This window comes from Marmota monax, unplaced genomic scaffold (genome assembly GCF_021218885.2).
Source record: "Marmota monax isolate L192 unplaced genomic scaffold, Marmota_monax_Labrador192_F-V1.1 WCK01_AAM20220418_F8-fsc00006, whole genome shotgun sequence".
Lineage (NCBI taxonomy): Eukaryota > Metazoa > Chordata > Mammalia > Rodentia > Sciuridae > Marmota > Marmota monax.
Window position 1 is genome coordinate 19153984 of NW_026693712.1, and position 21354 is coordinate 19175337.

Genomic DNA, 21354 nt, shown 5'->3' on the forward strand with positions numbered 1-21354 from the left:
CCAACCCATGCCTGCTCTAGTTGGCACTTCTTAGATCTTCCAGTCCCAACAGCCCTGCCACATGGGCAGGTGCCAAGCCCCTCACATTCTGCTAAGGCCCCATTTGCAACCTGGAAGTTTCTGCTCAAGTCCAACTTGTTGTGGCCTTGTTGTGTGTGCCAGGTTAGAGAACAGAAAAAGCCTTGGAACTAAGGTTGGCTCTTTCCCTTTTCTCCCATATTGTGAAGCCTCCAGGAATTTATCCAAGAGATAGGCTCCTCTATCCTGGGCCCAACCCATGCCCACCCAGCTTAGCCTCCTCATTCAATCAAGCACATGCAGCATTCCTATCAGACAACAGTCTTAGAGAAAGCTAAGATATTCTAAGTAAGCCAAGAAAAATTTCAGGCACAGGGTGTTGGACTCCCTGGAAGGTGTGACAAAGTAAGTACTGATGAGAATATACCCTATCATCTACTTTTGTTGTTTCTGTGGTGATGGGGATTGAACCTAGGACCTCACAAATACTAAGCATGCACTCTACCACCGAGCTACACCCCTAATCCTCACCATTTATTTTAGGTCCTACAGCTTTAAGACAGATGAGGTTTATATCTATTTTATAGGTGACAAAAGTGAGGTCAGAAAGGTTGGCAGGCTGGTTATAATTACACAGCAGGAAGTAACCAAGCCAGGCACCCAGGCCTGTCTAATTCAGGGTCCAGGGCTCAGGATGGCATCCAGTCTTGTTTTCCTTTGGATGCCTGGGTTCTCTTCTCTCCTTGACCACTGTCCAGGCCCTTAGGGAGGAGACCTCTAAAGCCAGAAGGTGGAAGTTTTCCTGGGCCCAGAATGATCTGCAGTCTGGGTATTAGGAAACAGTGTCCAAAGCCCTTAACAATCATGAAACCATTCCATTAGACTCAATACTCTCTTAGTTTCCAGTATATGGAAAATAGGCCTGCCTTCAGTTTTGTCCAGGCCAAGGAAAACATGTCCCAGCCTCAGTGGTGGGACAAAGGCTTAGAGACGCACTGAGGGTATCTCTCCAGCCCAGCAGCCCAGGATCTCCTCCTATTCGGGGCAGCACCACACCAATTTGCAAGGCTACAGACTAAGAAACAGGGATGTATTCTAAGTCTCAGGGTGATGGTTGAAAGGTGGGGGTGAGGGGCACTAGATAATTGGGGCCCTGGGAACCAAGGGGACAGAGAAAACCCCCAAGTGGAGTAAGCAGGGAGGACAGACTCCTGGGACACAGTTCACTGGATCAGGGGCTGTTGTTCCTTTCCCAATCCCTGGCACACCCCCCCCCCCATTTCTCACAGACCCCACCTTGAATGGGGAGAGCAACTGGCCACTGGGCACTCCTGGGGAAATCAGCTTCTCTGCCCTCTGCCCCATCTACCCAACTTACTCTGCTCAGGCCAGAGCTCCCCACTGGAGGGTAAGTAGGTCCCCTAGTAGGGCCACACCAGCCTGGTGATAGGGAAAAGCCCCTATCCAAACCTTACAGCATCAGATGACATCATGGCTGAGGGTCAGGCCTCTTTTGTGTGAGCCTTAACGGGGGAAGGGAGCCCTAACCACATCAGGTGGGAACATGTATAGGTGTGTGCACCAGGATCTGCTGTCAGTCCTCCTGGACTAACCCTATGGTCTCACCTGGGTATGAACTATGACCTCAGGACCACTAGCCCGAGCTGTGACAGGATGAAGTAGACATACAGCTGCCTTACTGGTGCAGGGTCTGAAAGGGCAAGTGTGGCCTCCTCCCAAGGGGCCCACCCCTGTGTAACCATGTATGTCTGTTTCCCTAGGTCTGTGCCAGTTACGCACACACCAGGGGCCAGGGTTGTAACAGTGAGTGTGCTTCTGAAGGGCCCACAACATATGTGACCAAGTCTGTGCCACACCATGTAGAATTAAGTGTGCTCTGTATGACCATGTCTGTCCTGTGTGGCCCTAAGTGTGCCACATGTGGGGGTGAGTGAGTGCGTGTTCTGCCTGCCAGGCCGCAGGGCCTCGCAGGGCTGCTGGGGATGGGGTGACTCACGTCTCCTGAGCTAATCCCGCCACCCGCCTGCCCAGCTCACCCTGCTCTGCTGGGCTCATGGCCGCCAGCGCAAGAGGTGTGGGGGGGGAGACGCGGGCAGACGCGGCAGGGAGGCTGGCTTGATAAATAACCTGCTGCTTCCCCAGGCCTTTGCGAAGGGGAGGCTGCATCACAGAGCAGAGGGAGGGAGAAGCGGGGGAGGCAGCCCTGGCCCCCCAGGCTCCTGGCTGCCCTGGCCCCCACAGTCCAGGCTGCGGCTCCGGTTCCTGTTTCATCGAAACCTGAGCTGGGAAAAGCCTATCGGGTCATCTTGCCTGTCCCGCCGGCCGCCAGGCCCAGGCAAGCTGCCCCTCAGGGGACAAACCCGCAGCCTGGCCTCCCAGCCAGTGGGTGGTGGGTGGGGGGGAGGATATTTCTGTCCAGACTAAATGAAGCTCCAGGCCTGTGTGTGCACCCCCCAACAGCTGCTCCTAGAGGGGCCCCTCAGCTCTGCAGAACTAAATATAGCCCCCACCCCAGCAAACCCCAATGTTCACCTCTTCCCATTGGCCCCACCCACATGAGGGCGGAGGGAAGGTTAGGAGTCCACTGTTTGACCTCAGGGCAGTATATTCACCTCTGGGCTCTCAGCTGTGAAAAATCAAGTATTACTCAGCTCTGGGCCCCTGTCCTGTTTAATAGGATCTATTGGGAATAGACCACAAAGGCAACCAAGTTGGGGTCTTTGCATAAGGATAACAAGGGCTTAGGTCCTCTCTCCACAGCACTCCCACTGCTTTTAGGCTTATAAACATGACCCCCTCCATCCTGCTTGTTCCTTACCCAGCCGGGCAATACCAGGCTCCTCCAATCTGCCCCAGCCGGACCCTGGCCAGGAAACAAGTTGTGCCAGGCTTGGGGTGGGGTGGGGGCAGAGAAGACAGCTGCTATTTCCTGGAGGCCACAGTTGGGTACAACCCGGATTCTTGCCTGGCTCCACACTCCACCAGAGAGCTCTGGGCCCTTGACAAGGTGCCCCCTTCGGGTGTTAGCACCACCATCAGACCCCAGTCATGATAGTTCCCACTCTCCTCACTGCCTTGGCACAGGCAGAAGAAGATGTCTAAAGGACTAGGTAGAAACAGTATCTCTGCAGGGTTCAACAGGCCTGCAGGCAGCCCCAGCTTCCCTCCTCCTGCCTGCCTGCCCACCCGGCTGCTTCCCCCAGCCCCACATGCACCAAATTCCCCACATGCCTGTCTGTCTCTGACAGCTCACGCAAATACTTGGCTGCGCGGGCACCCGCTGTTCTGAGCCCGCTGTGCCTCCTCCCCTGCCTTCCCGGGGGGCTCTGCAGTCGCAGCCAGAGATGGGAGGGGGCCAGAGACAAGAAGCTTGGTGGGCAGCAGCAGGGAAGCAAGGGCTGGAGGGACCAGCCTCAATTCCAAAGCACCACCTCAAGCCTGGGGGCCTGAGGGACCTGGGAGGCCACTGTGAGCCAACCCTGGCTGGGCAGCAGCTGCCAACGCCCCCGCTGCCCCCCGGAACCTCCCAGGAGGATCTTCCGGAGGCCTCCCACTCGCCTGGGCCGAAGAAACAGCATCTGCCACCCCTGCGGTGGTAGCTCAGGACAGGGTGGAGGGTACCACGAGGCCCCAGGGGAAAGCTTTAAAATCTGGACTATGGCCGGGCCCCTCCTGGCAGCCCTGGCCCCCCACCACACAGCACGGGAGGTGTGTTCCAGCCCTCGGCAGTGTGAAGGGCACACCCGCCCAGCTGCCAGGCCTGGGATGTCTCCACGTGGACTGCGAGGAGCCTCCCACTGCTCTCTGTCCTGCTTGCCTAGTCCCTCTCCCAGGAGACCAGAGGAGGAAACGCTTCCTGAGAACAGCTGGGATTTTCCGCTGGACACTCCCTCGCTGGCCAGCTTCTTACCTCTCCTGTCACCCCTTCCACCCAATCACATCCCATCCCATTTCTGGAGTCAAGGATTCCCCATTCCCCAGCATCCGGCACGTATCCAGGTACAGCACAGCCACTAAATGACTGACCTAGTGGAACAACATCCTCCATTTTGCAGATGGGTATACTGAAGTCAGGGGAGATCGCTGAGAGCTCTAAGCCTCACAATCTGGGATCTTCCTAAAAGAATGATTTGGGTCCTCTATCATTGGCTTCCCATAATTTCTGCCCAGGGAACCAGGTTGACTCCCCCAGGTTTCTTGGGGCACTAAGGTGACTCCAAGCAGGACTTCTCAGTATACGAGGGCCAAATGCTCTGTGGCTCTTCTGGACCACTCTTTAGACTCTCTACTGCCTAAAAGTGGCCCTGGAAAAGAATCCTAGTCTTATTGTTTCTATAACGCTAGTCTGTGGGACAAAACCTCTCCCCATTGCACAGATGGGGCTGCTGAGGCCCCCAGGGGAGGGGAGCTGCAGGCAGCCATGAGTCAGAGGGGGAGCTGGGAAGTCGCCCGGCCCTGCCGGCTGTCGCTGGGAGAAACAGCCCGCATTTCCTCCTCACACTGATGCCTCGGGAAGCGTGGGCAGCAGGCAGGCCGCAAGGAAGACCCCTCCTGTGCCTGCAGGCCAGGCCGTCCCTGAATCCCCTCACTGCCTGATGGCCCATAGTCCACCCCTGCAGGCAAAACTGGCATTTTTGTCTCAGGTTTTGTCCCAGGCTTGTGTCACCTGAGGGCTCCAGGCTCTATGACCTTAGAGAAGCTCCTCCCCACAGAGCATTACTGTCCCCTACCATCAAACAGAAGACTGAAACATGAGGGACCATTCATACTTCCTTCCCACAGGAAAACCCATGGTTCTGTGATTCTAGAATCCCAACATGACAAGAGTCATGACTTGAAAATCCTTCCATTACAAGGAGTTTATGATTCCAGTCTCTTGTCACTAAAAATTCTAAACCACCAAGATCAGACAGCCCCAGGAAGAAAGAGGACCATGTCTACCCCTCCTACTGCTGTAGGTCCAGTCAACCAATTGCTCATCTAGCTTTGGGGGAGGTGGGTCAGGCAGGAGAGGGGCTGGGTTTCTCCCATGGGGTCAACAGGAACTAACAAGAAGCTGCGGAGGGGCGGGGAGAGTCTGGGTCTGGGGAGGAGCCGGACTAGGCCAAGGGACAAGCCACCTCCTCCTGGCACACAAAACCACTGATGTCGCAGATGTCAGGAAACAAGCCTGCACCATAGCAGGAATGGGAGGCAGGGGGGCTTGACAGCCTGCATTCCCACCCTGTGGCTCAGAGAGAGGATTCTATGGGTCAGGTCAGGGCTGATCTCCCTGCTTCTCAGGTTCCAAGCCAAGCTCCATGCTTCACCTTCCTGTCTTCACCACCCACTACTTCCTCCTTCCAGCCACAGTCCCCTCACCTCCCATGCCAGCTGGCAGTCAGCCAAAACAAAGGCTCCCAAGCCCACTTGACAGATGAAAAATTGAGGTCCATGGAGAAGATAGGTCCTGCCTCACTGCCTCAGCAGACTGTTGGTCTCTAGCTGTGTCATTCAGCCCTGACCCTACTTCACTTCCCAGAATCCTCTATGGGCCAATGGGTGTCCACACAGCAGTCTGTTCACCAGCACATCCCACATGCCCATTTTCCTTGAGAATACTCATCCTCACATTGAGTTGTCTGGTCATTCATCAATTCATTCTTTTATTCACCCAACTAGCCAATCAGCCCATCTCCTTGCGTCATGTCAGGCCCACTGCCAGGGGTTAGGGTGCCACAAGGGGGAAGCAGAGCAAGGCTTGTGTTCACAAGCACTTAGGGAGTCTGTTCCATATGTAACCAGGTACCAGGGAAGATGCTGCAAACACCACATATATAGACCAACGCTGGCTGTCTTCATAGTGTTCGTACCCTGTCAAGGGCTCTGCCAGAACTCAATCCCACTTGTCAGTCACAAACTCTCCCAGCCTCAGTTTCCTCCTTTCTCTAAACAGATGTTAACAGCACCCAACTCACTGGACTACTGGGAGGACTAAAGGAGGCAAAGGTCAGAAACACAGAGGCTGCCCCTGCAAGGGCTTAGGATGGGCCAGCCATTGTCACTGCCATTGTTACAATATCTGATCCTAACAGTGATAATAGTTGGGGGCTGCAGCTCAGTACAGCAGCAGCGAAATATCTTCAGCACTTACTTGGTGCCAGGCACTGAGGGTACAGGAAGGAATCACTGCCACATCCCATTGCAAGGCTGGCAAGGAGCGGGCTCAAAATATCCCTGTAAGCATCTGATGAATGAGGGAATCAATGACAGGAGGCAAGGACCTGCCTCCAAGGAAGGAATAACCCAACATGTGTGTCCATGGGAAAGGGAGTCTTTCTGCATATGTATGTGCAAGCACTCAGCTGCGCACGCATGTGTGCTTGTGTGAGGAACCAAGGGGACCAGTGATACAAGGACACAGCCACTCAAGCTCTCCCCCTTCCCCAGTGATTGCAGCTGAGTTGAGGGGACTGTGGCAAGAGTAGGGACCAGGCCTGGTGAAGAGAAGCCTGGAAAGATGTTTTGCATAATTCTGGCCATCACATTACAGACCTAGGTTAGGCCCCTGAGTAGGGGTGCACAGGAGTGTAGAGGGGTAGTACTGGGTGCCAGGACTCTGTGCCCTCACTGTATACCCATACCAGCATCGGCCACATGAGTTTCTGCTGGCAGGCCAGGCAAATCAGAGGTCAGAGGAGGTCACAGGCAAGGGGGGAGCAGTGGGCCCAAGGGCTATGTGGGGTCTGCCAGACAGAGGAGGGCGGGCACAGGGTTCCCTGGGGGCCACCAGGCAGGCCTGGCTCTGCCCTGTTGGGGACAGCAGCTGGAGGGGAGTAAATATAGCGCGGGACGTCCCAGCCACATTCCTGGGAGGCCAGTGCAGCCGCCTGCTCACTGCTCCAAGCAGAGCAGCAGCCAGGGCTCAGAGTTGCCACTGCCCTCTTCCCAAACAAACAGAAAAATAAATAAAACCAGCTCTCACAGGGCGGCCAGCACAGCTGGGGGGAGGGGGCAGGAAGGGGTAGACCCAGGGGGCGAACAAGCAGGCAGACCAGTTGCCGGGGTTTCTGTTCCAGTGGGAAGGAGGCAGCCGACAAAAGAGGAAAATGGAGGAAAGGGGCAGAGGGACAGTCAGAGATGTCAGGGAAGGGGAGAGAATCCTATGAGAGATGGAGATCGAGAAAGGCAGGGAATGCAGCAGGGGCAGACGCAGTGGGGGATAGGCAGGCAGACAAAGGGGGCCATGTGGGCTGGGGCAGGGGGCTGGTTTGAAGGGCCATGAAATATTAAAAAGCCCAGGCTAGTGAGTGACAGAGGTCACAGAAAGCAGGAGACTAGCCAGGGAGTGCTAGGGGACCCTGAGGCAGAAGGCTGCCCCACCACCTCCATCACAGCCAGTCTCCCCAGCTCTCCTGCTATGAGTTCTCCTTGCTGTCTTTCCATTTCCATTGAGAGAAGACAGGCTGAGGATGGGAGGGGCTGCAGGGGTCAGTGATGGGAGGGAGACCTTTGCAGTTCCCTTCCCTTGGGCTGATCTGGGCACAGCCAGCCTTCCACAGAGCTGCCAGCCACCCTAGCAAGAAAGCCAGGAGGCCTGTCAGCACAGCCACTGCCATGGGCGCCTCCTGGGAAAGGAGGGGCAGACGTTCAGCTTCCCCTTCCCAGAAAATAATCAGCCAAGCCACCAATTTTCAGAGACCTGCAGGGAAGGAAGGCTGTGCCTCACAGCTCAGCTGAGCCAGCAGGTCATCCCTGGGCCTCATTACCAGCCTCATGACCTTGGTCAGCCCCTGGTCCCAGAGCCCGTATCTTCACTAGTCCTATCCACCCCAGGCTTGGTGTGAGGAAAGAAAGGGCAGAGAACTTGCTGGGGCCAAGCATTTAATCCTGTCATGTGACCTCTAAGGTCAGCCCTCTGTCAGTCCCATTTTACAGATGGGGGAGAGAAACTCAGGCAAAGTGATAGAACTAAGGTACACACCTGTAATTAGCAAAATGGAGAAGAAATGCTAAGAGTGAGCCAAGTGCTTTTTCTCCTTCCTATTCACTGAAAGATATGAAGTACTCATCACTATAAAAGCCAAATTTTATTGAATGTTAACTGGGAATGCACCTATGCGAACTTCCCTATGCTCACCAAAAATGGTCTTGTGAGGCAGCCATTCTTAACTACCCTGTTTCAGAGATAAAGAAACTCAGATTTGTAGAGATAACGCAACTTGCCAATAAATCATACATCCACTGAGACATTGGTGTGGCCAGGATTTGGAGCCAGGTCTGAAGGACTTCAGAGCTACTGCTCATACACACTTATCTGGGTGGGGCCAAGGGAGGGGATTAGAAGAACTAAGTAGGAGGGGAGCACAGTGGTCCTACTGGCTCCTAGAATGGACAACATGGAAAGGTCAAAAACAAGGTCACAACTGCTGTGCTTAGGGGTGGCCACCAACTGCTCTGGGATCAGGAGGTAGGCAGGGCCTACTGGAAACCAGGAAAGGATGTAGCCTAGGGACTTGACTAGAGTGACCTGTCTGGTCTACCCAGAGCCCCTATATTAGGTAACATGAGCCTTCTTCCCCAGAATGGGGATACTGAAGCTGGTCTAAAAAGGGCCAATAGAGCCCCATCATTTTGGTCCCTCAAATATAACCTGGACTCCAGGGTCCATGTACCAGGAATTTATTACCACCCCCCCTCCAGCCTCTAGTGCTAGTAGAAGGGGGGGGGGTCAAGATCCCTCCTCTCTTCTAGTCACTGCTAGCCCAGAGGGAGGCCAGCATCAGAGGCAGGAAATGAAGAAGAATTTGTGATCTAATTGAGCTGGCGGGGGATTAGGCGGCAGAATGCAATTACAGGGGCTGGAGCTGGGCCAGGGGCACTGACACCCTGAGATGTGGCCTTGCCCAGGTAACTGGGCCCAGGCAGTATCCAGCTAGAGACACTGGACTCAGGGAGGGGGCGCAGGTGAGCAGCGGGTGGGGCCTGAGTGCCCTCCTCAGCATATAGAAGACTGCAGGATTCCAGGTTCATGTGATTCCCAGGAGCAACTTTTACTAGGAATTCTCCCCCAGGGGAATCGATGGCAGCCCCCAGACTCTCACATGAGGAGCAGGCAGATAGGTACACTCACTCTCACAGATTCTGCTCATGCATATACACGCTTGTGTTCATGCTCCCAGGTAAGCTCCACATAACCATGTTCACTTTCACAGGGGCAGACTTCCCAACCTGCACACACACAGCTGTGGCCCTTTGCAGCCACTGACTCCACCAAAGGGGGGGAACATAAAAAAACACCCATGACCTTAAAATCCTTTTATTCCCGTAATCACAGGCTGCCATCACCGTGGATACGCGCTGTCACCCCGGCCCCAGCCTGTCTCCCTCCATGGCTTCCAAAACTCCCAGCAGGCAGGCAGACGGGGAAGCTGCCCAGTTACTGGAGAGGGGGGGAGCCGGGTAGAAGAGATTTGATGCTACACACACACACACACACACATACTCTCTCCCTCCCTCTCTCTCTCTCAGGGCCTCAAACAACCAGGAAGGAAGAAACAGAGGGGCAGAGAGAGATACTAAAAGAGAAAGGAACACATAGCTACCAGCTACTGAAGGCCCATACAGCTTAGATAGGCTTACTCCCAGATTTATAAGCATATACAAAACACACAAATACACACAACCACAACCAGACTCTGAAATTTTCAGGCACACACGTAGAGAAAATATACATTCCTAGATCCACAGAGACACATCCAATTTTCCAATTTACAATCTCAGACTCAGAAACATACATTGGGTTTACATGTATAATGCAGCTACACAAGCCCGCATCCACAGATCCATGCATGCTCAGACTCCTGAGACACACATTCAACACACCAATTTCTAGACATACACACACAACTTAGAAACATACATATCCTGAGTCATAAGCACACAGGCCATCCAGTCCCACAATGCAGACCAACTGACTAGTACCACACAGCCTCATCTGTCAGCTGACATTGCCTCTGGCTTTAGCAGGCAGGTGGAGGATTGGAGATTCCTGGGTCTTTGAGGGGGCAGTCCTTTCTCACTGCCTTCAGCCTGGATGGGTGGGCTCAGCACTGGGGGGAGTCAGAGAGAGTGAGGGGGAAGTAAGGGAAGCAGAAAAAAAACTTTAGTGGGATATTCTTGTTGGGCAGTAGCGCGTGAGTAACGGGGGAGGCTTTTTGTGGTCTGGTGAGTTCCAGCTATGAGTGAGAGTTTAACTATTAATACACTTAATCAAGAACACTTCACACACACACACACACACAACCACACACACAGGGCCAGGATGGGACCAGTAGGTGGGGGCAGGATTGGGAGAGCCCCAAGGGGAAAAAAATAAAAGGGAAAGCCCCAATCAGGGCCCCAGGAGGCGGGGAAGGGGGTGGAGCTTCTGCCTGGAAAACGCCTACAGAGTTGGGGCAGTGATTCTGCACCCCCAGAAATACATAGAATGTATAACATTTACATATTAGGCTGATGAATGAATAAATTAACTACATATAAGCAGAGAGCAATAATAACAACAATAAGTGAGCCTGCCCTATCCCTAGCCAGTTAAAGTATGCTCCAGAGCATTATAGTTGGTAACTAGTTCTGACTGGTCACCACGGGGCTCTAGCAGTAGGCCTGAGTCTGGCTCACCTATATTCTCCCAGACCTCTACCCCATTCTGTACCCTAAAAAGTCAACTGACCTCTGCCCAGCATATATCATTCGCTTCTTTCTGAGGGATACCCCCATCTCCATTCTACCCTCCCATGAAATAGGAGGTGGGGTCCTAAATTCCCAGATGTGGTTCTTTATCCAGATGCAACCCTGCCCCCAGACTCCTATGGGCCTCAGTTTCGCACATGCCAAATGGGTAAAAGACAGGCAAAAAGCTGAAAAGAGGCAAAAAGTTGAGGGTCATGGTGGAGCACATGGACAGACAGCAGGCTTGTGCCATCCTGGGCCCTGGATGCAGAACCCTTCCCAACAGTTCCCTCCCCTTCCCCCACGTAGCCTAACCCAGCCAGGCTGCGTGGACATTCCAGGCCTCACGTGATAAAGAGGAGGCCACTGGTCCTCGGATAAGTCAACAGGCTCTCTTGCACAGGAGAGATAGGAGGCCCAGGCCAGGGTCACCTGCTGAGCCGGGAGAACAACTGAGCCCAAACACACATAAATAAGCCACCAACAGTCAGTCAGCCAGCCAGTCAAAGCTCTGTCTTCTGCACGGGAACCTCTCTGCCTCCACCTTGGAAAGGAAAGTGGCATGGGGGAGAGGGAGGCTCAAGGCTGGCTAGAGGCTTCCCAAGAGTCCCAAGATGGGGAGGGGGGCTATATCAACCAAGCTCCCAGGGCTGACTGAAAATGCAGAGGCCAACCTCCCTCAGCTGTTCCCACCCCTTTCCAGGGGGGGGAAAAATCAGACTGTCAACCCCCTCTCCCTCCTCCCCAAGGGGAGAGAACAATTTCGTTCTGGGAGGGGGGTGACAGCTGCAGAGCGGGCCACTCCCCCCCCCCCAACAAGCTCCAGCTTGATTCTCATCTAGGGAAACTGCTAAATCAACACCATGCCGTTACGGGGAGGTAGCGCCCTATGTCTCCCCTCACGGATCTCAAAAACGGGATTGGAAGGTGCTTCAGGTTCTAGTTTCTGGGTTCCCAGCAGCAGTTGGGGGGGGGCTTTCGGGAGGAGGACAAGTCAATCTTAGGCAAGTAAGATCCCCAAAATATCTCATTTAAATGCTCCTAATTTCAGGGACCGAACCCCCCACCCCAGCGGCCAGGGGCAGCTGAGGTGGCGCCGGGCGTTCAAATCGCGCTCCAAACAGGTCCGCAGCGACTGTGTTTGCAGCCCCCGCCAGGCGGCCCCAGCGGAAAACTTGAAAGGGACTCTGTTTGCCGGCGGCCCTGGGGCGGCTCCGGCGGGGGCGAGGACCGAGGATCACACACGCCCCCCTCCCCAGAGCTTCAAGAGCAAACGCCAGGAGCGGGGTGGGGCTGGGCCCACTACAAAACCGAGGGCTGCAAACAGCGCCTGCGGCACAGGGAAAGGCAGGGATCGGGAGGATGGTCCGATGACCCCCCTTTCTGCAGCCCCCAATCCAAAGATGCGACTCTTGGACCACCCAGGATCCTGGGGGCAAAGAGGGTGAAACTGCTGAATCTCAGACCCTCGTCGCAGGAGACTAGAGGGAGCAGGTCTTTCCGGATGAGTCACTACAGAACCCCCTCAAATCCACTGGTGCCTCCTTGCAGCCCATGGCACTAACCCAAACTCCGTGTACCCCTTCTGATTCTCGGGGAAGAGGAAAAAGAGAGGTTTTGCTCTCTCATTGGATGCTTCAGCTCTTCTGACAGGTCCCGAGATGGACCCCTATTTAAAAACTGGGGTCACTCACTTTCTGCCGATCCTACAAATAAACAAAGCCAGGCGCACCCCGCGCTCCCCGCCGGAAAACAGCCCATTCCGGGCGAGGACAACTTCCCCCAGTCAGAAAATTAACACATTCCTCTCGCGGCGGTTCAGCCCCTCGCTCCGGGGAAGCGAAGGGGAGGGGGGCTCGGGCAGAACTTCAGGGGTAAATTCGGAGCCAGAGCTGCACCGCAGGAGCCTGGGACGCATCCCCCTCCAACAGCCCTGCAGCTAGGGGAAAACCCCCATTCTCCCTCCCTGGCTTTGCACGCTATTTAGCCCACGCGGGGCTTGGGAGGCAGCCCGAAAGGCTCCCCATCGCTGTGGTGGGAGGGAGAGGCTGCGGGGCACGGTGGAAGTGGGGGTGATACTTTCACCGATTAAAAAAAAAAAAAAAGGTCAAACTTGATCAGCCCGCCAGGCACCCCGCGGGCAGCGGGGGCGAGGAGCTGGAGGGGAAATGCAGAAGTGGCCGCCGCCTCTTCCAAGAGGAGGGGGAGGCTCAGCCACGCATGGTCGAAGCCGCTCAGGGCAGTTACCATCGCCCCCAAACACAGGGTTGTGAGTGGGGTCTGCTGCGGGGAGTGCACGCCAGAGATCTCCAAGCAGTCACCCCCGCAGGCGGAGCGCCCGCCTAACACCAAAAGGTGAGGACCCCGGGGCGCCCGCCACCCCAGCGCCCACGATCTGGAGTGATTGGGAAGAGGACGGCACCTCTCAGGAAAAGCCCCAACCCCACTCCACGGCGCCCAGCCCGCCGTCCCCGACCCTAAAACCCCTCTTTTTGTCTGAACTCAGTGATCTGCGACCGAGCATACTGCAGCTTGGGGAGGCTTGGGTATAGAAGCGGCCACCAAACGATCACCGGCGCTAGGTCTCCCAGGCTTCGCGGATCCGCGGCTCAGGTTGCGGGAGCCCCCCGCCCCTCCCAAACACGGACCCCTCCTTCCCCGTCCCTAGCTTTCCGCACCTGAACTTCGGGGGAACCCGCGCAGCCAAACTTTCCGCCGACTTCCAGCGAACTCCGGCCCCGGCCGCGCACCGAGCCCCGGGGGAGGAGAGGGAGGTAGGCGGGGAAGGGGAGGGGGCCGGTCTGTGGGGGGGTCGGGGGAGGGCCATGGCCCGACACCTACCGGCTCTCCGAGTCGTCCGAGCCGCCACCACCGCCGTCGCCGCGAGGCCGAGGGGGAGGGGCGGGGCGGGGAGCTGCGCTCCTCTCTGGGCACTGCCGCCGCGGTGCGCTCTGCTCCAGCCGCCCGCTGCGCCTGGGTCCGGAGCCGGAGTCGCGCCGCCGCGGCTGGCCCGAGGCGGGGAGGGGGGGGAGCCCGCAGCACCTGCCCCTCCTCCCCCTCCCCGCGGCCCAAATTAAAAAACAACAAAAAGCAACTAATCACCCCGGAGCGGAGCGCGGCGCGGCGGGCGGAGGGCTCAGCGTGCAGCGCCCGGACTCAGCAGGCGGCGCGCATGCTGGGCGCGGGCTGGGCAGGGCTGGGACGCAGGGTCGGGCTATTGGGTTATGAGGCTTCGCTGCTCTTCTTGCTCAGCTCAAACGCCTGCTTTCGCCGCCACCGCCGCCTCTGCTGCCGCCAGTGCCGCCGCCTCTACATCCCCGCTCAGGCTTCGCCGCCTCTGCCGCCGCCGCCGCCGCCGCCGCGCGCCCGCCCGGGCAGGAGCTCTGAACGCTGCCCGGGGGCTGCCGGCAAAACCTGGACCGGACTAGCCGCTCCCTCCCCCCCCCCTCCACCTCGGCTCCCCTCCCTCCTCCTGCCGCCTCCCTCCCAGCGCAGCTCTGGCCACTTGGACGCCGCAGGCTCTGAGCTGGAGCCGCAGCCGCTGCGCCTGGAGCTCCCTGCGCCGTGCCGAGGTCCGCCCAGGTTCAGCTTCCCCGCGCTCCCTGCTTCACCCTTTTTCCGCGCAACTTTACAAAAAAAAAAAAAAGCCTCTCCCTTTTGTGATGCCTGGGCCTGGAAACGCACCTTCGGAGAAAACCCGCCGTCCTCTGCCCCCTGGTAAGCGGGGGAAGAAGCTACAAGGATCGAGAGAGTTAGACAGCATCTCCTCCCCTACTAGGTGTGCGTTGGGCTGGGGACTTTTGGCTCAGGGCTGTGGAACCCAGGCGCGTGTTCAAAGACCGTACCCTTCCCAGAGCGCCTTCCTGTAATTCAATAGACACTAGGTCCACTGGGAGAAAAGGGGCGGAATTTTTGTTCCCATTTCACAGGTGAGAAAACTGATCTGAGAAAGGACATTTTGTTTCTTGGGAGGCAGGTGCCAGCCCAACCTACTGAGCCCTGGGGTTAAGGTGACGACACTGTAATGGCTTGAGACTCAAGAGCCTACGAACTCTGAGCATGAAACAGCGCAGGGAACACAGCTGGGCTCAATAGATACTGGCTGAAAGAACGAAACCCCAGCTCTGGCAGAATAAACGTCCACCCAAAACATAGATTTGAGTGGGTATATCCTCGTCCTTATTCCAGTACCCTCACCACCCCTCATCTGCCCGGTTTGGGCTAATCCTACAGCTGCAGGATGTCTTCTCAGGGACCTATAGAGCAAGGCCCTGACTTCTTCCTAATCCCAAACTGGAAGTTCTCAATTCTCAGGATTGGTGGGGGTGGGGTGGGCAATGCATTGGAGAAGTTGGCCTCCTTCTGGTTAAAAGTTACAGTTTGAGCTTGATTGGGGTCCAGATAACAGGGAGTTAACTGCAGCCAGGATGCCTCAGCCACAGGCCTCCCTCGGAGAAGCGAAACCTGCTCCCACCTTGCAGCTTCCTCTCTCCTTTTGTGCTGTGTGGCAGTTTCCCAGCCAGGGCAAAGGCCATGGTCAGTGTCCCCCTGGAGTAGCAGCCCACAGCCACCTCTAAGCCTTCTAAGTGTGGATTTGAAGCTCAAACCAGTTGGGGGTGAGGGTGGTGTAAAAGGGCAGAACTCCTCTGGAATGTTTGCCTCTCCCACTCTGACATCCCAGGCCACAAGGAGTGACTCTTCCCAGTAATCAGGGATACCCCCCTCCCAGCCAGTTCCTTCCTTGGACAAATGCTGAAATGTTCTTCTTTAACTATTGTGTCAAAGAATGACTTCTTGCTGGGTGTGGTGGGCTTGTGATCCCAGCCACTGGGGAGGCTGAGGCAGGTGGGTCAAAAGTTCAAGGCCAACCTCAGCAATTTAGGGAGACCCTGTGTCAAAATAAAATAAAGGCTGGCTAAGTAGTAGAGCACCACTGAGTTCAATTCCAAGTACCACCCCTCCCCCCCAAAAAATATATATATATCTCCCTTGGGTGAGGCATTTAGCCTCTCTCCACCTCTCCAGCAGGCTTCTTCAAAGATACCCCAAGTAAACATACCATGTGAGTAAAAATAAGGTTCTTGGTTTGGAAATACAATTTTAAGACAGTGTATACCCCTGAATGTTCACCCCTAACCTGCTTAAAGATATTCTGGGCCTCGCCTTGAGAGGGTAGGCACTGTTTGTCACTGAGCATACAGGAAAAATGAAGCAGAATCACAGATCTAGATGCTCTAGGATGGCCTAGCAATTAATCCACTCCCATCTACCATTTCAGGGAAAGCAGAGGCACAAACTGTGAGGAAGGACCTGTTTCCTGGGAGTTAAAAGCAGGCCTCCGAGTTAGGACCCAAAAAGTGAAACTAACCTACAAACCCATGAAACCTGATATAAAGTGCAGAACCTGATTCTGTACACCTGAAAAAAAGCTTAATGCCAGGATCCATGGGAGGATGGTAGACAGTTACCCCATTAGGGAATTATTATTAATTATCCTTTTTTAAAAATTTATTTTTTTATTATTTCTTACATACATCACGATAGAGGAGTACATTATCCATTTTTTGAGATCCTTATTCCCACCTCCACCCAACTACAAAAGTGAAGGTCTACAGGCTACAGTGGAAGAAGACCAGGTGATCCCAATGGTGATGGTTTCCTCAGGGAAGCGATGATGACAATTACTTGTCCCAGATCAGAGGGTGAATCTTGTAGCCTTTTCCTTCTCCTGGAAATCAAGAACTGTGGAGACCCCGACCCTTACCTGTCCAACCCAGATGGGAACAAGGGAGGACAGGGCCAGAATATGGAAAATGTACTATGACAGGAAATGTCAAGTGCAAGCCATCCACATAGAACTCTCCATTATGGACGTTGAGACAAGCAGAGGACACTCAGGAAGGATGAGGTGGGGGCTTTTGCCCTTGTGGAAACCACTTTCACCTTATCCTCTTTCCCCAAGAAGAGAAGTCACTCTGACTTGCTACGCCTCTTCTACCTCCAAAAAGGAATGCTTGTCTCACATTGTTATTAAACTTTCTGCTGAGGTGTTTTTATTTTTTGGTACTGTGGATTGAATCCAGGTGCATTCAACCTGAGCCACATCCCCAGTCCTTTTTTTACTTTTTATTTTGAGACAGGGTCTTGCTAAGTGGCTGAGGTTAGCTTGGAACTGGCAATCCTCCTGCCTCAGCCTCCTGAGTCGATGGGATTAAAGGCCTGGGCCATCCACACTTGGCTCTCTGCTGACTTCTTTCAAGTAATCATTCAAACTTCAAGTCAGGATGCCAGTTCCTCAAGTCTCCAGCACCTATGGGGAGCAAGAGTCCTTGTACCCAGCTGCCCTGTCTTCTAGGGAGGAGTGCTGGTGTTGTGCTTCCTTCTTGTTCTCTTTTGCAGTGCTGGGCATGGAATATAGGGCCTTGCCCCAAGCACCCTACCACTGAGCTACCTCCCAGCTTGATGGTGCTCTCTTGAATCCTGCTGATAAAATTCATGTCTGGCATTTATAAAGCCTTACCCTACCTCAGTAGGTCATTGTGCTAAACAGTTAAGGTATATTATCTCATTAACTTCTTATATCATCTCCATTTTTCAGATGAGGAAAAAAGTGAGACTGCACTGATGTTGTTTTCTAACCCTGAGATTTGCTGTGCTCCTGAGGTTTCTCCCATATAGATCTGACCAGGAGTTCACCTGAATCAAATCCTGTAGTGCCTTCCCAGAGCGCACAGAATCAGCTCAAGCCCCTTACTCCCAAATTATTCCTTTCAGACACCATGGCCACCCTTCCCAAACCAGCCCTCTTCTCCTTTCAATTCCAGGTCTCTGCTGACCAACACCACTTAATATCAGCAGTCCTCTCAGACACTCCAAGGCCCTCTTGCAGATTTCCAGGACTTTACATGTGCTCATCCCTCTGCCTAGAAGAGCTCACCCCATAAACTCCATTGAAGACCAATAGCATATCACTTCCACTGGGAGCTTTTTGTGTCAATTCCAGCCTGAGTTTGGGCCATGCCTACATGGCCACCAGTAGCATTTGTACAAATTAGAAAAAGTCATCCACTTAGAGCATATATAGAAACCTATGCAAGAGGCCCATGGACTGCCCTTTAGCCTTCCTAGCTACCTTTGCTAGGTGCCTTTTTGAAGTGCATGCACTGCATAGCTGTACTCTGTGGCCTGCTTTGGGCCCCTTGTCCCCTCCTATGGCCACAGTGACCATACTGCAGAGAAATTTTTGTTTTGGTTCTGAGAATTGAACCCACAGGCACTCTACCATTGACCTACATCCCTAGTCCTTTTTATTTTGAGATAGGGTCTAACTAAATTGCCTAAGGCTGACCTGGAACTTGTAATCCTTCTATCTCTGCCTCCAAGAGTCACTGGGATTACAGATGGGTGCCACCCCACCTGGCTAAAATAGCTTTTGTGTGTGTGTATGGCACTGGGTATTGAACTCAGGGCTTCATACATGCTACACAAATCCTCTACCACTGGGATATATCCCAACCCCCCAAAAGCTTATATTTGCTCCTCTATCTCCCTGTTCTCCACTACCACAACCCATGAAAATTCTTTGAGGCTACCAAACTGCCCTAGACCTGAAGCCTGGCTCTAGGTAGGTCAGATAATAACAATTATAGCCTACCTCTTTCTAAGCACTTACTATGTGTTGGGCACCATATTAATTGCTTTCTGTGCACATACTTATTTAATCCTCAGGCTGCATCACCTGTTCAATGTTACAATGTAGCAAAACCAGGATTTCAATCTACGCCTTGTCTGAGGCATTTTCTACAACTGCCATGTATGAGCTAGTGGCCAGGACTGATTAAACATCCAGTGACCAGAAATGTTGCAGAGAGGAGTCTTAAGAGTTACAGTCTCAAGGATGGAAGCAAGGGTGTTGGCATCCCTGCCTGCTAGGACAGGGTACAGGATAGTCTTCAATGGGGTCATAGTGGACAGTGATCTCAGTCAAAATTCCAATATGGACAGAAGCAGGGAGGGGCTTAACTGCCCAGAACTTTGGGGTCTCAGCCTTCACAGCAACCACTGGACCTCAGGTTTCCCTCACCATTGACCCCATGATTTTTGAAGGGGCAAGAGAGCTGTGAAACTAAAAGGAATATTCAAAAAGCTCATAGGTCAGAGCTGGGTGTGGTGTGCACACCTGCAATCCCAGCAGCTCAGGAGGCTGAGACAGGAGGATTGGGAGTTCAAAGCCAGCCTCAGCAACTTGGTGAGGAACTTAGCAACTCAGTGAGACCCTGTCTCTAAATAAAATATAAAAAAGGGCTGGGAATGTGGCTCAGTGGTTAAGCACCCCTGAGTTCAATCCTCAGTACCAGAAAACAAAACAACAATAATTAAAAAAAAAAAAAACCTTCATAGGTCTGTCTCCCAAGGGGTCCAGACTTGCCCATTTCTGAGCAATCAGTTTGATGGCTCATGCCTGGCCTTGACCTTATGTAAACAGAAGGGAAGGGAGTGGGGCAAAAGAGGGACTCCAGCCCCAACACACAAAGTCTGGGAAAGAGCAGAAATCATACTCCGCTCGTCGTACATACACTTTCCCATGCCCAACCACAGTTACATGCATGCCATAGACAACCGTAGATATAGCTTCACATCGTCTGCCAGGAACAAGGAACACAGTATGTACAGGGGGGAGAGGGAGTAAGGACAATCTGGCAGGGTATCATGCCCCTGACAGTAACCCTTGGCTTCTCTAGGCAAAATCATGGTTCGGCTGCCTGTGCTGTGGGAATGGGACTGAGTGCTCCCAGAGGCCAAAGCTGTAGCTCAAGCCCCACCCCACCCCCCTCATCATGAAGAGGGAAAGGCAAACATTGCTGAAGGGAGAGAAGGTAACTGAAGAGGAGGCCTTGGGGGAAGGAGAGGGCATGTTTCAAACCTGAAGGTCCTAGACCTGCAGGAGGATGCTTAGGCAGTGAGAAGCCAGCCTGGCCTGAAAGTGCTTTGCCTAAGGCCTGCAGGATGGGGTGAAGTATGGGGGAGGCCTGCTGAAGCTCTGCTGCCTCTCAGCTACCTGGCCCCAGGGGCTGGAGCACGGTTGTAAATGCTCTTCCCACCAGGATTTCCAAAAATGGACCAGAGTAGGGGCCCCAAACACCCAGTCCACCAACCCCTCCTCTGCCTTCCTCTTTAGACTCTACAAGATGGGGTGCTCAGGAAGAGCAAGGGGTGGGCCCCAGGATGAACTGCTCTTTGAACTGGTGGGACTGGTTCTGTGTCTAGCCGCCTGGGCAGTCACGGGTTGCCCGCTGGGCCAGGGAGGAGGGAGGCCTCAGGAAGGGGCCCCTCGTAAATCGTTAACTCCCAGAGCCGCCACTTCGTCCCCTGGGCTCCACCCCCCTCCATGACTCTGGCCTGAGTACCCCCCACACCAGAAGTCAAAAGTCAGAGGTCAGAGCCAGAGGTCTCAGCACCTGGGCAAGTCCTTCCCCCAACTATCAAAAGTAGGAGGCGGGGGGCATTTCAAAGGGAATGGCCCTTCCCTCTAAATTCTGAGAGCTTCTCAATCTAATTTGCCCTCCTGTCTTGTGCTGTATCCCTGACCTTTGTTTCTCATAGGAAAGAGCCAGACATTGGGATGGGTGGGGGCCCTCTGGGGGAACCCCTGGGCAAGACTGAAGTCTCAGCAGATAATTATGCTTGTCCCACCCACTCCACCTGGGGTGTCACCAGGACTAGATAATGAATGGGGTGAGAAATAGACACTGCTCAGAACTGGGAGAGTATCCTCAACATCTTTCTAACCTGTTTCCTGGTGCTGGGGTCCTGAGGGTGAGGGGGGACAACAAAGGCTGCCTTCGTGGAGGAGTTATATTAAAACAATTTACCTACTTGGTAGGTAATCTGTTTAGCAACTCATTCCTATTTTGCTAATAAGGGGAAAAAAAAAAAGGGAAGTAATTTACCCAGACTATGGCAGCTATATAGGAAGATGACCTGGATTTGGACCAGTTTTGTACTTGTGAGCTGAATCCTTGAAGGGGTTCAGCCCATCCCCTTCTCAAATTCCTAAGCAATAGGTGAGGAGACACCCTAATGGCTGGAGGGGCTGGACAAGCCCTCTCCCCAGTATAATACTGCTCGGGGCCCCATATAGGAGTAGGGAGATGGGGGGTTGTATGAGCAAGAGACTATCAATGTCCCCTACTGTGCCCCCTCTCTGGGAGCCCCTTCCCCAGCTTACATCCTCCACATGCTACTGCCAGGGAGGCTTAGCTGCTCCCCCCACCCCAGGAAGAATTCTTCAGACAGGCCAATGAGGGAGGATTGATGCTGCTGCCACCCTTTTCACTAGGGAGGCATCTCAGAAGCAGAGGAGACAGAAAAAAACAACATCAACTTTTAATCGAGATTGCAGATTCAGAAAAGATTCATAAGTGAAATGATTCCCTAAGGAAATATAAAAAGTTACTTACGGCATGACTAAATTAGGCATGCTTCAATCAGGGCTGTTGAGAAATCATTAAGATATACAAGATGATTTTTTAGATAAATGTGAGCTCTGTCAGGAGGACTGGCCATTGCTCCATCTAGAAGGCATGTGGTCCTAAACTGACCTGG

General features: G+C 53.9%; 1 protein-coding gene across 3 annotated transcripts in view; it reads right to left on the minus strand.

Annotated features, from left to right (window-relative positions):
• Positions 1 to 21354, minus strand: part of Cxxc5 (CXXC finger protein 5) — a 57977-nt gene that overhangs the window by 19518 nt on the left and 17105 nt on the right. Inside the window, exon 1 of one of the 3 annotated variants that reach the window (XM_046460251.2) lies at positions 13591 to 13735. The exons of 1 other annotated variant lie outside the window; for it this stretch is intronic. The gene's annotated coding sequence lies outside the window, so the exon portion shown is untranslated. Of the gene's footprint in view, positions 1 to 13427; positions 13560 to 13590; positions 13736 to 21354 lie in introns of those variants that run through there. One more of the 3 variants, XM_046460250.2, reaches the window with a different exon arrangement.